This window comes from Halichoerus grypus, chromosome 6 (genome assembly GCF_964656455.1).
Source record: "Halichoerus grypus chromosome 6, mHalGry1.hap1.1, whole genome shotgun sequence".
Classification (NCBI taxonomy): domain Eukaryota; kingdom Metazoa; phylum Chordata; class Mammalia; order Carnivora; family Phocidae; genus Halichoerus; species Halichoerus grypus.
The window spans coordinates 139,879,231-139,894,547 of record NC_135717.1 but is presented as its reverse complement, the minus strand read 5'-3'; the positions used below and the strand labels follow the sequence as shown (position 1 = coordinate 139,894,547).

At 36.8% G+C, this 15,317-nt stretch overlaps 1 long non-coding RNA gene across 1 annotated transcript in view; it reads right to left on the bottom strand.

Annotated features, from left to right (window-relative positions):
• Positions 1 to 422: 422 nt before the first annotated feature.
• The window catches only part of LOC118540912 (uncharacterized), a 32,115-nt gene continuing 17,220 nt past the window's right edge, over positions 423 to 15,317 (bottom strand). The window contains exon 3 of the long non-coding RNA XR_013448584.1: positions 423 to 471. This is a non-coding gene — a long non-coding RNA (uncharacterized LOC118540912). The remainder of the gene's footprint in view (positions 472 to 15,317) is intronic.

Sequence of the window (15,317 nt, the reverse complement as noted above, 5' to 3'; positions counted from 1 at the left end):
TACTTCTACAATGCCTGGCACAGAATAGAGATTTAATAAATGCATGTTCCTTTCCCTAATGCACATAATGATTAGCATACCAAGCCATTTTATCAGAAGTCTCAAATTTGCAACTTGTAAGCTGAATTCCCTGTAGGGAGATAACTAACTAGAGCTTGGTACCAGAAATCCACTTTTGACAAGACTTTTACTCTTCAGGTCACCAGAGTTTCCATCAACATGCCTCACACATTTTCCTTATCTGACAAGTCCAGGCATGCATTTACATTTGAAAACTTTGGCTTATAAAGTAAGATCCAAAATTCCTTTTTTTCTCTGTTCATTAATGAAATCATCATAGCAACTTACTTGAATATATAGCTCAGATCCCTGCAATCCCTAACCACAACCTGTTGCTAGCTTACCTCTGACATCGTTTCTTACCTTTTCTCTATCTTCACTCTGTTCTGGTCACATTGACCTCCGTTGTTCCTTGAATATAAAAAGTTGAAACCATCTCAGGACTTCTCAGTTGCTAGTTTCTCTGAATAGAACATATTTCCCCATACACCTGCCTAGTTTGTCCCAACACTTCTTCACGTTCATGTTTGAAACCGAAGCATCACCTTCACAGAGAGGCTTCCCTGACCACACTGTCTAAAACTGTTTCTCTACTCTTCTCCACTCTAATACCCTGCTTCACTTTTCTTCATAGTAGTTGGTATAAAAATAATATGTAACATAGTATAGGTTATGTTCCCTTATTTATTTACTGTTTTCTATGGCCCTCAATGGATGTAAGGTCCAGAAGAACAGGCTGCTATGCTATGGCCAGTACCTGGAATAGTGCATGGAACCCAACAAGCAGTCAATATATATTTGTTGTTGTTGTTCTTTACTGAGATATGACTGACATATAACCTTATATTCATTTTAGATGTACAACATGATGATTTCCTACATGTATATATTGCAAAATGATTACCCCAGTAAGTTTAGTTAACATCCATCACCACACATAGTTACAATTTTCTTCTCTTGTGATGAGAACTTTTAAAATTTATTGTATTAGCGATATTCAAATATATAATGCAGTATTAACTATAGTCATTATGCTGTACATTACATCCCTAGGACTTAACTTATTTTATAACTGAACATTTGCACCTTTTGACCTCCTTCACTCATTTCACCCACCCCGACCCCTCACCTCTGATAACCACCAATATGTTTTGTTTTTAAGATTTCACATGTAAGTGAGATCAGATGCTATTTGACTTCTCTGTCTGACTTATTTCACTTAGTATAATGGTCTGTCTATGTTGTCGCAAATGGCATTATTTCTTTCTTTTTATGGTTGAACGATATTTGTGTGTGTGTGTGTGTGTGTACCACATTTTCTTTATCCATTTATCTGTCAATGGACACTTAGGTTTTAATATTTGTTGATTATTCAGAATTAGGAAAATTTCAAGGAATAATAGAGAGCTAGTGTTAGAGTATGTGGTGGTTGTGATGGGGTGGCAGCACTGGGGATTATAATTCACAAATCTAGTCAAGTGATATGAATTCAAAAGCTTAGCCTTGGACCTGATCCCTCCCTCCCCCCCATCCTCAACTTTTTTTCTTCTTCTTCTTTTTTTTTTTAGAGAAGCGGGGAGGGCAGAGGGAGAGGGAGAGAGAATCTTAAGCAGGTTCCACGTCCAGTGCAGGGCCCAGTGTGGAGCTGGATCTCACAACCCAAAGTTCATGACCTGAGCTGAAATCAAGAGTCGGATGCTTAACCAAGGTGCCCCACCCTCCTTAACTTTTAACAAAGTCTAAAGTAAGGCAAAGATGAACTTTTGACTTCTTTCTTTTGACTTTTGGCTTCAATTTCTTGCATCAACTTGGATGGACCATTGCTCTGATAATTGGTCAAACATGATCCTGCATGTTTCTGAGGATGATTTTTGGTAGAAATTAGCAATTAAATATGAGTAAAGATGCCTGCCCTCTATAATGTGGGGTGGACACATCCAATCAAGTGAAGACTGTAATAGAACAGAGACTGGTCTCTCCAAAGAAGGAATTTTGCCAGCAGGCTGCCTTTGGCCTTGCCCTGCACAGTGGATCTTCCCTGGGTCTTCAGCTTTCTTGACCTTCCTATAGGTTTTTGACCTGTCAGCCTCCTTAATCACATAAGCCAATACCCTAAAATCAATCAATCTCTTTCTCTCTCTCTGCGTGCAAACACACACACACACACACACACACACACACACATCCATCCATTTGCTCTGGAGAACTCTGACCGATATAGCTTCCAAAATGGTTTATCACCTTAAATATCTAAAACTAACATGTAAGCCCAAACTCTCATATATTTATGTTCTGTAGCATCTGAGACTTAACTACTTTTGAAGTTGGCTTGAAAATGACAAAACAAATTAAAGGGGAAAAAATTAAAGGATTAAGCCATATTAATAAAAATAAGTGGATCCATGCATACAGACAAAAAGTCTATACTTCTATACTGAAACTCTGACTTTTCAAATGTAAGCTTTTTTTTGTCCTAAAGTATTTATTTCTCAATAATATAATAACAATATCAGCTGTACTTTGGTATTATATTATATATTACACAGTCTAGGAATCTGGTCCTAAGCCAGCATAGATGGTATGCTATGTAAAGCAAGAGAAAAGACAGAAGAGGAGGCCTCCTCCAAGTGAAGATAAATTAGCCTTGACCTTCCAACTACAGCATAAGCAGAGATCCAGATAATGAAAAAGATAAAGAAAGTCACAGAAGCACTGGGGAGCAATGTGGCTAGATCTGAAGAGTGAATGTTATATGAACTTATCTATCCCTTTCCATTTTCATAGGAGGCAGAGGCAGAAGTGTGCAAGGATGACATCTGCCCCCAAAGGTCTGGGCCTCACTCAGTGCTTCTCTTCCCATGGAGGCTGGAAGAGGAGGCTGGAGCAGTGCAAAATGGAAAGCTGCACATGGGGTGACCTCACCCCATAGTTACAGTGACCCAATCAGTGTCTCAAATTCTCATCAGTTACATCAGTTTCCTCTTCTTTGAGGATGATCTAGGAAAAGGAAAAGTCCTCTCTTCCACAGAACATACATGGGTGAAAATATAGAGAGCAAAACAATGAGCAAGTAGTGAAACATGGAAATTCCCTATATTCACAAGTAATGATGAAAAAAAAATACTAAATTACCAGGGAGGTAAGAGATGAACCAGGAATATTGTAAATTGGAGCTAGAGAGAGTTTAATGAAAAAGAAGTGATTAATAGCCAGGAATGTTGCTGAAAGGTTGAAGATAATGAGAAAAGGTTATTGGGTAAGTGATTACGTATCTAAATTTTATGACCCATGGAGGATAACAACATTTATTTACTTTTTGAGACCACCAGGTAAATTCTAAATAATTCTGTAACATGCAGTACCTACCATGGCATCTATTTAAAGGACTCAAAATTTAAAAATAAACTTGCATTCAGCAAACCTGCCCACGAGGAAAAAAAAATGATTGTGCTAGCAAAAAGTTAAGGTTGAGGATTTCAAGAACCACATCTATATTCTGACATCTGATAATTTTTTTATTACTTTATATTAATGAGATTCTTGATCTTGTTTCCTCTTTCCCAGAAATTCCTAGTTGATCCCAAATACAGTCACATATAAGTTAAGATGAGGCTGTGTGTGTGTGTGTGTGTGTGTGTGTGTGTTTTCAGAAAGCTTTACCTGAACTTCTTCTGCACTTATACAACAACACTCTAGTCTTAAATTAACTAGAATTTAAGTACTCCCTCAACCTGGAACAGTTTGTTGTCCATTTTTGGACTCAGAATTTAGCAATGTTCCAGACATATAATAAGTAAGTATAAACTCTTTATTGAATAAATAAAAGAATGAATGATGATTGAGTCATTGGTAAAACCAACATAAAACATGCTACCATTGTTACATTTTGACTCTAGTTTGGGGCACCAAATTTGTAGAAGTGGAATTCACAGTGCAGAATATTTTAAAATAGTGTAAAATATGAGTTGAGGAGGATACAGAATCAAAATTAATAGGAGTATGGTCCAGGAAGACTTCCTGAGGGAAGCCAATGTAAAGCTAATCTTAAAGAATTCAACAGGCATGGAATGGAAGTAGATGCGGGAGTGTGTTTGAAATAAGTGTATTGGGAACAAGGAGAACATTCAAGGCTGGAAAAGAATGAGGGGCAAAAGCTTAAAGCCAGTTTCTGGGAAAAAAAATATGCGGAGGAAAGCAAGCCAATCTATTTGAATGGACTGAAGAGGACCTGTTTGCTGGCACAACAGAGGCAAGAGCCAGGTGGAGAGGGCTACTGGGGATCCCAAGATGAAGAGTTTGGATTTAATATGGTAGACACCAGGGCGCTCTTCTCTAAGGGTCCTTGACTAGGAATGACATGATGAAAATGGTGCTTGAGAAAGATGATTCTCAAAGCAGGGGGTCAATAGCCTAATACTAAAAAGGAAATTTCACCTAGCACATTCACCAGAACATTCCACTTTGCCACCCTCACAGGCCTCAGTGATTATGAGAGACTATTTTTGAAAGGCCCTGCACTTTTGGTGGCATATTTCATCCACGTTCTCTGCCAAGGGATTTCTTGTCCCTTGCTTTTCTTTTATCTTTGTGCTTTAACAAATGCTCTGCCACTGGCGAAGATAAGAACCACAATCATTTGTTTTCTGCTGCCTGTGGCAGATGGATGAAAACAGTTGCATTTTAAGCTACTTCTCTCTGTTTCCTTGACGGGGACTTCAGCTGTGACAGGGGCATTAACCTTAGGGGTGAGGAAACAATCTTTACTTCATGCTCTCTCAGTTCAGAGCTTCTCCTCAGCAGGGAAAAAGCAAATCACATACATTATTTGAAGCAATTCTGTGATTTATCCACCGGGTACTGACCTACAATCAAGTGAACTTTGCTTAAACCTCCGAATGGATTTTTAACTGCCGCTACGGAGCAAAGGGAGACCCGTTCATGCAGCCACCATCTCGAAAGCAAACTTCCCTAAAAAAATTGTCTGAAAAGCCAAGGAACATCCTACGTCTTTAACCTTAAATTGGCTTGAAACCCAGTTTCAAAAATAGAGCAAAATCTCATCTTATTTCTAAAAATAGGTGCCAGTTGTATAAGCATACCAAACACAATGCAGAGGACTCCTTGTTTTCTCAAAATTTATGTTGCAAACTTAAATACGAGTGTGATTTGATACACGGAGACTAAAAATTAACGAACATCAAGTATATTCTTCATGCCTGCCCAAAAGAATCTCACTAGGGAATTTGAAGTGGAGATGTTTTAAGAAATTCACACCTTGATCACAGATTAAGCTATCAGATTAGGATTCACACACTACAGAGTTCTGCTTCACTGACAGTTTACTTGGTTGAAAATTAATGAATCAAATTGATAAATTTAATGACTAATCAAATTTTTACTAATAAATTTTAAATGAGAACATTTCCTCTACCCTGCTCTTCAAAGCAATGGTTTACCATCTTCTGGGATTGTACAAATCTTACACTCTTTGATCTCGTATCAATCTTTATCTCCTCTATCAAAAAAAGAATTTAACTGAATTAAATATAATTTTATTTTGAACTTAGATTTTTTTTTTTTTTTTTTTTGCTGCTTTGAGGATAGAGACCTTTTAGGATGTCATATTACAGGGTTGAATATCAGGGCCACTGAGATGTGGCATAGCTACTTCACAGCAAGATGTTTCTAGGCAATGTGTCAGAGGCTGTCAGTTTCAGAGGTACCATGTGGAAGGGGGCCTAGCAGACAGTGGATGAAGAGGGAAACAGCTAGGATAGTGAGAAGTGACAGTCATGTAATCCAGAATTTGATTGCTTTTCCACATTGTCACTGGTAAATTTTATGATCACCTGAGTGACTAAAGTGCTAGATGAATGAGGACTTAACAAGAGCAGAGAGACTATATGTGGAAGAAATATCTCATTCTTAACAATGCCAAAAGGAATTATTCCTGTCCAAGAGTTCTGGTCATAGGCATAAGCACTGGCATAAAACCCTGGAAATAATAATAGGTAACAATTATTTAGTGTTCACTATCTGGCAAATACTGTTATAATGGCTTCATAGGGTTATAATTCAATTCTTATAACCAACCTATGAGGTGGATATTTTATCAGCATCAGTGTTTTTAAATAATGAAACTGGGGTACAGGAAAATCAAGTATCTTTGCCCTAAGATCATAGACCTCTTAAGGGATGAAGAATGTAAAACTACATATTATAAAATAAGGAGCAAATTTTGAAGATGCAGCCTGGTTTCTCCTTACTGCTCATAGCCAATGTGAAAGAAAAGAGATACGGTATAAAAGGAACTGTTAAGCAAAAAAGGAAGCAAAACTTAATGTTTTGGAAGCTTCTCAGCCTATCCACATAATGGGCTCTGAAACTGAGCCAACGTGTGGCTGTACAAATTTTTGCTGGAGAGTTTGGACATGAGACTCATGGATCCAATCAACCACTTAAGCAGAAATACTGCCATCTTGGATAGAAGGGGACAGACATGGGATGAAATGAAGAAAGCTGTCAGAATCCTGGGACTCTACAGGCAGGAAATGGGTCAGCAGAGCTACTTGGCTGTGGACATGTGCTGTCCTTTGAGAAAAGGAAAGAATAACTCTTCAGGTGACTCAGAGGCCCTCAGGGCTGCTGCTGCCAACATGGGCCCAGAGGGTGAAGGTCCAGAGTCCTGGGCCATCTTCTTTATTAGAGGGGATAGTGTAGGCACAAAAAGCCCAGAAGAAAGGGCCAGCCGTCAAAACTCAATGGGAATATAGACATGATAATTGAATAGAGATAACACCTGAGAAGACATTTAGGTAGCATATATAAACATGGAAAGATACTCAAGATTATTAGTCATTAAAGAAATGTAAATCAAAACCACAACAAAATACCACTACAAACTTACTTGCATGGCTAAAACCAACAAGACTGACCACACCAAAAGTTGGTGAGGATGTGAATGAACTGGAAATTCATAAACTTCTAGTGGGAATATAAAATGCTACAACTATGTACTTTGAAAAGCCATTTGGCAATTTTCATTTAAAAAGTTCTACCTAACACCCACCATATTATACAGCCCTTCCATTCCTAGGTATTTCACCAAGAGAAAAAAGCATAAGTCCACATGAGGACTTGTACTGACTGTTCATAGCAGCTTTACTTGTAATAACCCAGAATTGGAAACAACCCAGATGTCCATTAATAGATGGATAAATAAATAAGCTGTGGGTATATCCATATAATACTATTCAGCAACAACAAAAAAGTACTGATACCTACTATGATATGGATTAATCTCAGAATGATTATGCTGAGTGAAAGAAAGTAGACAGAGTACACATATTTATAATTCTATTTATATAAGACCTTAAAAACGAGAACTACAATGATAGTAGATGAGGGCTTGCTTAGAGATGGGCTACAGTGGGTAAGGATTGTAGATGAGCGAGAGAAAATTTTTGAGTGGGTTTATCTGTTGCCTTGATTGTAGTGATGGTTTCATGGATACATACGTATATAAACATTAATCGATCTGTACACTTTAAAAATATGCCCTATATATCAGTTATACCTCAATAAACCTATCAAAAATTTATCAGGATAATTTCCCCATCTCATTAAGTGTTTTCCCAGATATCTTGCATTATATGTTACTATCTGGATAAATCAAAATTCGTATAACCATTCTCCTATTTATTTTATTTTATTTTTTTTTTAAATGTTTTTTTTTTTTATTTATTTATTCATGAGAGTCAGAGAGAGAGAGAGAGAGAGGCAGAGGCAGAGGGAGAAGCAGGCTCCCCGCCTAGCAGGGAGCCCGATGCGGGACTCGATCCCGGGACCCCGGGATCATGACCTGAGCCGAAGGCAGACGCTTAACCATCTGAGCCACCCAGGCGCCCTAACCATTCTCCTATTTAAAAATATTTTAATTTTATTTTTTATTAATATAATGAACAACAAAATATACAACTGAGGTTTCTTTTCATATTTAGAGAATCTAGCAGGTGTTTTACAACAGACATAGAAAAATAGATGTATATTTTTGGGTAGAGTCTCTTCTTTTTTCTCAATATTTTTTTTTATTCTTGTTAGTGCTAGTTAAAAAAGTAAAACGCTATGAGACAGATTTTTGAGAAATATTAGTCATTACATGTGGTGATGGCTAGCACAAACTGAGGTCTATGTCTAGTTTCCTCCTTGGCATACTTTAAAACTGTATTTCTAATTGTTCTTGAAGTTTTAGATGAAGCCACGTGATTAGGTCTTGTGGCCAATGGTTTGCCACAGGTGAAAGCGATGTACGCCATCTTCAGGCCTGGTGCCCAAACTTCTAAGATGATCCTCCATGCTCTCTTTCCTGCTGCCTGGATATAATTTCCTACTGGAGGACTTGAAAGCCTCAGAGGATGATATGGCCATAGATACAAAGAGCCCAGGTCCCTAAGTGACTGTATGGAGCACAGACTTTCTTCTCCCAACTAATTACCATAGGCTCTGACACAAGAAACATAATACAATCTTATTGTATTAAGCCATTGAGATTTTGGAATGGTTTGTCATAGCAGTTACTATATGGTGACTAAATATACCTCTGTTGTGTGTCAGATTTTAAAGGAGTATATATTATGTTTAAAAATAAATGAGGTCGGCCCTAAAGAGAATTGCTTAGCAAGTCTAAGACAAACAAAATGAATTTTGATTCTACTTTTTTAAATTTACATCAGGTGTTTGCTGCTTTCTCTTATTTTGGTGATATGGAAAGGTATAAAGTGCATGTGGATGGATAGGAGGATGAGAGTGACATGAGAATATCCTATACGAAGCAACGCTGATTTTATAGATGTTGGGGAATCAATGGTTTAAAATTACTTGTAAAGCTGGGATAAACAGAAGTGGCACAGTTGTTGAGAGGATATAATAAGAGGTTAGACATATGTTTAAAGTTATTTCAATGTTTTTTTATACCATTTAATTTAACTTTTGGTCTTCTTGACGGAGCTAGTCATAATTTATTGGATTTTTATACCCATGAAAAGTGCTACCCATGAGAAGTCTACATAATTCTAAAACTGCCCTTTCAAAAGACTGTGACATTCTCAGATATATATCGTCACTTTTGTGTTCCTAGTAACTTGGTTGCTATTTGTCACTTTACACAGGAAGACACAGTTTAAATGTTGAGTCCTTGGTATTTGTAGCTTGTTTTTCCTGGTTGGTAGCATTACATAACTCTCCCGTGCTCCTCCTGAGGCAACATATTACCCTCAAAAGTTCTATGTCAGCTGTATGTGTCCCACAGTGACAGGGCCTGGGAACCGGTTAGGCCCTTTGAATGTCCTGATGCCTAAACATGCAACACAGGGGAGCCTGACCTATGGTCTGGGATTTCTCCAGAGAATTTCACTCTAGAAATCAGGTCAGGTACTTACAGGAATAACTGTGGTATCTTAGCAAGAGCACTAGATCCACAGTTAAATTTAAGCTGGAGGCTGAATATGCCCTTTATTTGCATGTACACTTGGATCAGGTTACTTATCTGGTCCTCTTCACTTTCTGATCTATAAAAGTTTGATAATAACATACAGAGAGGTAATGAAATTTAAGTAGAGTAATAAACATATTTTTGGTAATAAAACTGTTTTAGAGATATACGATATATAGGACAAGTACTAGGTTTGCAGAGGAGCTCCCATTACCCTTCTGCAGACATGTAAGTTCTATATATAGAACCTCCCTCCTCTCTAGTGGCCAAGGGTCTTCCAGACACTGGAATAGGTGTGAATCATCCAGTCAGACCCAAAGTGGGCCCCAAGCATCACCATTAGGAATTGAGTCAAAACTAGCATCATGCTTCGTAAAATCTGTACCACAGATGTGCTTTTCTCGATGTGCATATTTTAATAATATATATTTAAATAACATTAAATTTGGATATTTATATGAAAATTACCATAATATTAAATTAAATTATTAAAGTAAATTAAATTTGACTATCCCTGTTATAGTAGGTATATGATCCTTCCTGTTCAGAATCCTAATCGTGTCAAACTTGCCAATTTCACATATTTTTATTACCTGACTCTCGCCGGGACAAACGTGGGTTTATTGTTCCTGTTAGAGTTACCACACCCGCACTACACAACTCAAACTGCAATCAGCCCAACTCTTCCAATGAACGCGTGTATTTAGTGGAATCATGAGATGGGGACCAAAGGAGAAAAACAGTCTGGTATATTTTCACTATAGGAAATACTTGTTCATTGCTATAGATTTCACACAGGAAATATTATTTTAAATATTTAAAGTAAAAGTTAGGCTTGAGGGACTTAAATCCTTATTGTCAAAATAGCAATGAGCAAACCAGTTGTGGTTGAGTTGCTTTATATATTTGCTTTTATATGTTTATAAAGAGGTTATATTGATACTGCCTGTTTGAAGGAAATTTGGCAATAACTAACAAATGAGAAATTAAGATACTCTTTGACTAAAAGGAATCCATCTTCCAAAATTATTCACACCTGTGCACAAAGATATTTATATAAGAAAATGCAACACATCATCATTGCTAAATATTGGGGGGAAATGCATATTACTTATGTGCCTGTTAGTAGTGGTATGGCAAAAATAATCATTATACATCATATTATGGAACATTATACTTAGCTATTAAAAACAGTAAGACCGATGTACATGTACTAATATGATAAATTTCCCATAATATACTGTGAAGGATAAAGAGCAAATTCTATTATGAATATATATATATGCATATATTGCATACAAAACATCTAAAATATACATATAAAACAATAATTTCCTATTTGCTTTCTACTTTTTGAAATTTTTATAACAAGCATATACTACACCTGTAATTTTAAAAAGAAAAAAAAGAACAGAGAAGATAATTATTCCACAATAAATTACTTTTAATAACTAAATTATTATTGGACTAATTTATTAATGGACTTTTAAACTATTTAATCCATTTAATTAAAATATCTTTATATACTTCTGGAGCAACTACTGAGTCCAGGATACTGAATACAGTGGTAAGCCAGCCAAACATGGCTCTTTTGTGGACTTGCATCCTGGTGATTAAACTTGAATTTTGATTTCTCTTTCCTTGACCTAGAAGGAGTTCAAGCACAGTCTGTACTTCTGCTTCCTATTACCTCATTAATTTCTAATTTTGTCATTGAATAAAACAGCTTCTTGACATCATATCTATAAAAACTTCTCCAGATTTTCTTCCAACTCCCCTAAATAAAGATTCCTCAAAATATGTCCTGGGTTTTCACCTTCTGTTAAGTCTCTCCTTTCTCAATTACCTTGATTCAGATGCCTCCCTACTATTATTTATCTGTAGTCTTTATCTCATGCAAAAGTCAGGCTTACCTGTACCACTACTTACCATTAAACTTCTAAAATATATCTCTGTCACCTTAAAAACATGTTCAAAACTAAACTTTTCATCTTCAAAATATTCCTTTTGCCTTCCTTATGTATTCTTTTTTTTAAATTTAGATTTTATTTATTTTTATTTTTTTGTTTGTTTTTTTACAGCATCAAATTCACAAACACCAGGTTTAAAACTTAGGAATCATCTTTGATCTCTTTGTTGACTCTAATACTCTATCAGTTTTCAATTCCTGTCAGTTCTCTCTGAAATATTTACTAGTCTTAGCCTCTCCCCATTGCCCCTGTCACTGGCCTAGTCAAGGCCCAGTTAGGTTCACTGTTGGTCTCTTGTAACCCTTTAAATAATTTTTTCAGCCGCCAGTTTGTCCTCATTCACTTCATCTTGTTTGTTGACATGTCTAACAATTAAAAATGAAAACTCTTACTAAGCATCTGGTTTTTGCAAGGCTATACTTAGATACTGAAGAATGAAAGGCAAATGAATCATAAACCTTTTCTTTTCAGAAATCTGGGCATGTTCATTCCCTTTCCTAAAAACATTACAGACTTACTGATTCCTCCTTAAGTAGTCCCAATCCTTTCTTATGAATTCAAGGTCCCTCCATGCAGCTATGCAGTTTTGTTCCCCCTCAACTAATGTTCAAATCCAACATTTAAAAATACTAGCTAGACAGAGCAAATGGAACCCAGTGCAAGAAAGATAAACCAGACTTTCAGAGACACCATGGCCAGATCTCCTACCCCCTCTCACTAGACTCTCACTTTCAACCTCACTGCCAATCTGGACAGCCCTTTCATGCTTCAGATCAAAAGCGTCGGTTGGTTTTGTCCATGTGTCTGGGGAAGGGAACTCTAAAGACTGGGAACATATTCACCACCTTTTAAGCCCCAGATGAGTAAAATTTTAATCTTAGATAAGGTCAGTCTCTTCCCCCAAGAAGAAACAAAGAGCCAGGCACTGACCTGCCGAAGCCTCCCCAGTCACACTGATCTGCCAGCCTGAAGCTTATCATACCCCCTGCTTTCCTATTTTGATCATTGTGCTGTTCCTACTCTGCAGAGATCCTTCATTTTCTCATCTGCAAGTCTAAATCCTCAAATTCAGCTCAAGGCTTACCTACTCACCAAATCTTCCCTGATTATTCAATTGCACATAATATTTTTTTCCCTTGGCAGTACCATCACTTTTACCTTTTATATGGCACTTATAATTTCACATTGCGTTTCAGTTATTTAAATACAAATCTTATTTCCCTATTCCATTCTCAGCCACTTTATGGCTGGATTCACATCTCCCTCTGTGGATAGCTCCTTGCATGTACTAAATATGTTTTTAAGGTAAATGAATAAACATAGTTTCTATTAGAAAATATATTATATTAAAATATCTTCTTGACAGAGAAAATGATAAATCATCTTCCTCTCTAACTTTGCATTTTACTTCCTTCATAGTCATGTACATTCTTTTTTTTTTTTTTTTTTTTAAATTATTTATTTGAGAAAGAGAGAGAGAGCACACAAGCAGGGGGAGCAGCAGGCAGAGGGAGAGGGAGAAGCAGGCTTCCCGCGGAGCAGGGAGCCCGACGTGGGGCTCGATCCCAGGACCCCGGGATCATGACCCGAGCCGAAGGCAGACACTTAACCGACTGAGCCATCCACGCACCCCAATAGTCATGTACATTCTTAACGATTAAAATTTTCCTATCACTTCCTAAATGATCCAATAACCCCAATTAAAATTATAATCGAAACCAAGATTTTTTTAATCCAGATATAGGTTTTTGATCAAGTCATATAAAGAATGAAATGAACCATTTATTAAATTAGTATATAACAAGCACCGTCAAATAAAGGCTTTGATAGTCAGCAATTTTATTTGTTTCTTAGGTCTCTTTCATCTACTATGAAAAGTTTGAATGAAGAGACATGTTTCACAAAAGAAACTCTATACCCATATTTTCCAAGGCAGATATAAAGAGATTTTCTTCACTTTGCCTAATACAGAGCCAATGAAGAAAAATAACATTTTACTGCAACTTCATGACCTTTAAAAGGCTGGACTCTGCAAGCAATCTTGCTAAACTAGACTTGCCTTCATGAAGCAGTCTAAGTTTACATTCTCATTCACCTTGTTGGTTCTAATTTGCGAAACTAATAGATTTGCGGCAGTAAGCTTCAGCCCTGTCTGCCTTTCTGAGCACCTTTATAAAGCAGGAGCTGTGGGAAAATTATTTCCGTTCCTGCTTCTCAGCACAACTGCCGCATATATCCTGCTGTGTACAAGAGACTCTAAGGACCTCCGTTGTTTCTGAGCCTGGGACTTTATGGTATTCTCCTGGACCTCTAGGATGGAAGGAGGTCACAATAAGAAGAGGAGATTTCTTATATGAGTGACACTCTTCAGACAGCTAAAGATCTGAGGTCACCAAGCGAGACTTGGTCAATTGTTTGGAAAGAAACAATACCTGTATCAACAAAAGGGAAATGAGGCAGAAAAAGAAAGTTTTCCTTGAGACTGAATTGTCATGACAAGTATCTTGGGAGACAGACAAAGCTGGAATTGAGACCTGCATTTGTTGGACTATAAGTAAATTACATAATCTCTAAAAACTTCCATTTCTTTCATTGCAAAATGTCACCAAAATAAAGAGTGTTATGACAATGAAATGTGATAATTCATATAAAGTGTCTCATAATTTTCTTGATGTATTTCTCTGAAACTATTAACATTATGAATATTTATAATGTAGCACTGAAGCTCCTTGGAGCAGACACCGCTGACATTGACCCCCCTACATAACCACCCTGCTTGGTGCTTTCCTAACAGATCTTAAATTTGTATAAGATCTTGAGATCTTATTTATCTTGAATATGTATCATTTAGCCAAGTGATGGCACAGAAGAGGTGGTCTTTACTTGTTCATTAAATTAATAATGAATGGGCAACTTCCAAAATTTGTAGAAATGATAGCAAACTCATAGTTAATCAACTCTAAATGAGGAAGATTTGATTAGTGTTCATACATTGATGAAACAAATTGAAAACTAACCCCCAAATTCTGTCTCTAAAGGCACTCTGAAAGGGAATTTGCCTTTCCTGAACACCAAAATCAGATATCTGATTTTAAGAATGTATATTGGTTCTTTACTTGATGCTTTGTACAAAGAAATTAAAGAAACCAAAAGTATTAGTTGCGGATACCTAGACTATTGAGTAGGTAATTTATTGTTTGCTACCAAATCACTTCTTTTGCCTTCTGTAAGGGATTTTTTTAAGATTTTATTTATTTATTTGAGAGAGAGACAGAAAGAGTGAGTGGGGGGAGAAGTAGGGGGGGTGGAGAGATTCTCAAGCGGACTCCAAATTGAATCCAGAGCCCATAGCGGGGCTTGATCTCACGACTCCGATATCATGACCTGAACGGAAACCAGGAGTCAGGCGCTTAGCCAACTGAGACACCCAGGTGCCCCTTCTGTAAGGGATTTTAAAAATTCTTTTTAAACTATGGATTTTAAAGGCTAACTAAATATATGGATATAAATGAGACCTGATTTTTTACAGAATGCCCTTATGAGAGCTTATATAATGCAAATGATATAGATCTGTCAAAGTAGGCAACTAGGTTATTTTCTCAAAACATCTATGGAATTCCCCTTTTAAAATTATTTTCACTGATGCAGTTCAAACCCCAAAAGGAACCAGCACTCTTACTCTAGAAATACATCTTTTTTGATCAGGTACAACTTTCTTTGCATTCATTGAACAGATCTAACTTACATGAATCTACTCTGTGTCTCACTGGGGATAAAACAGTGATCAAATTGGATAG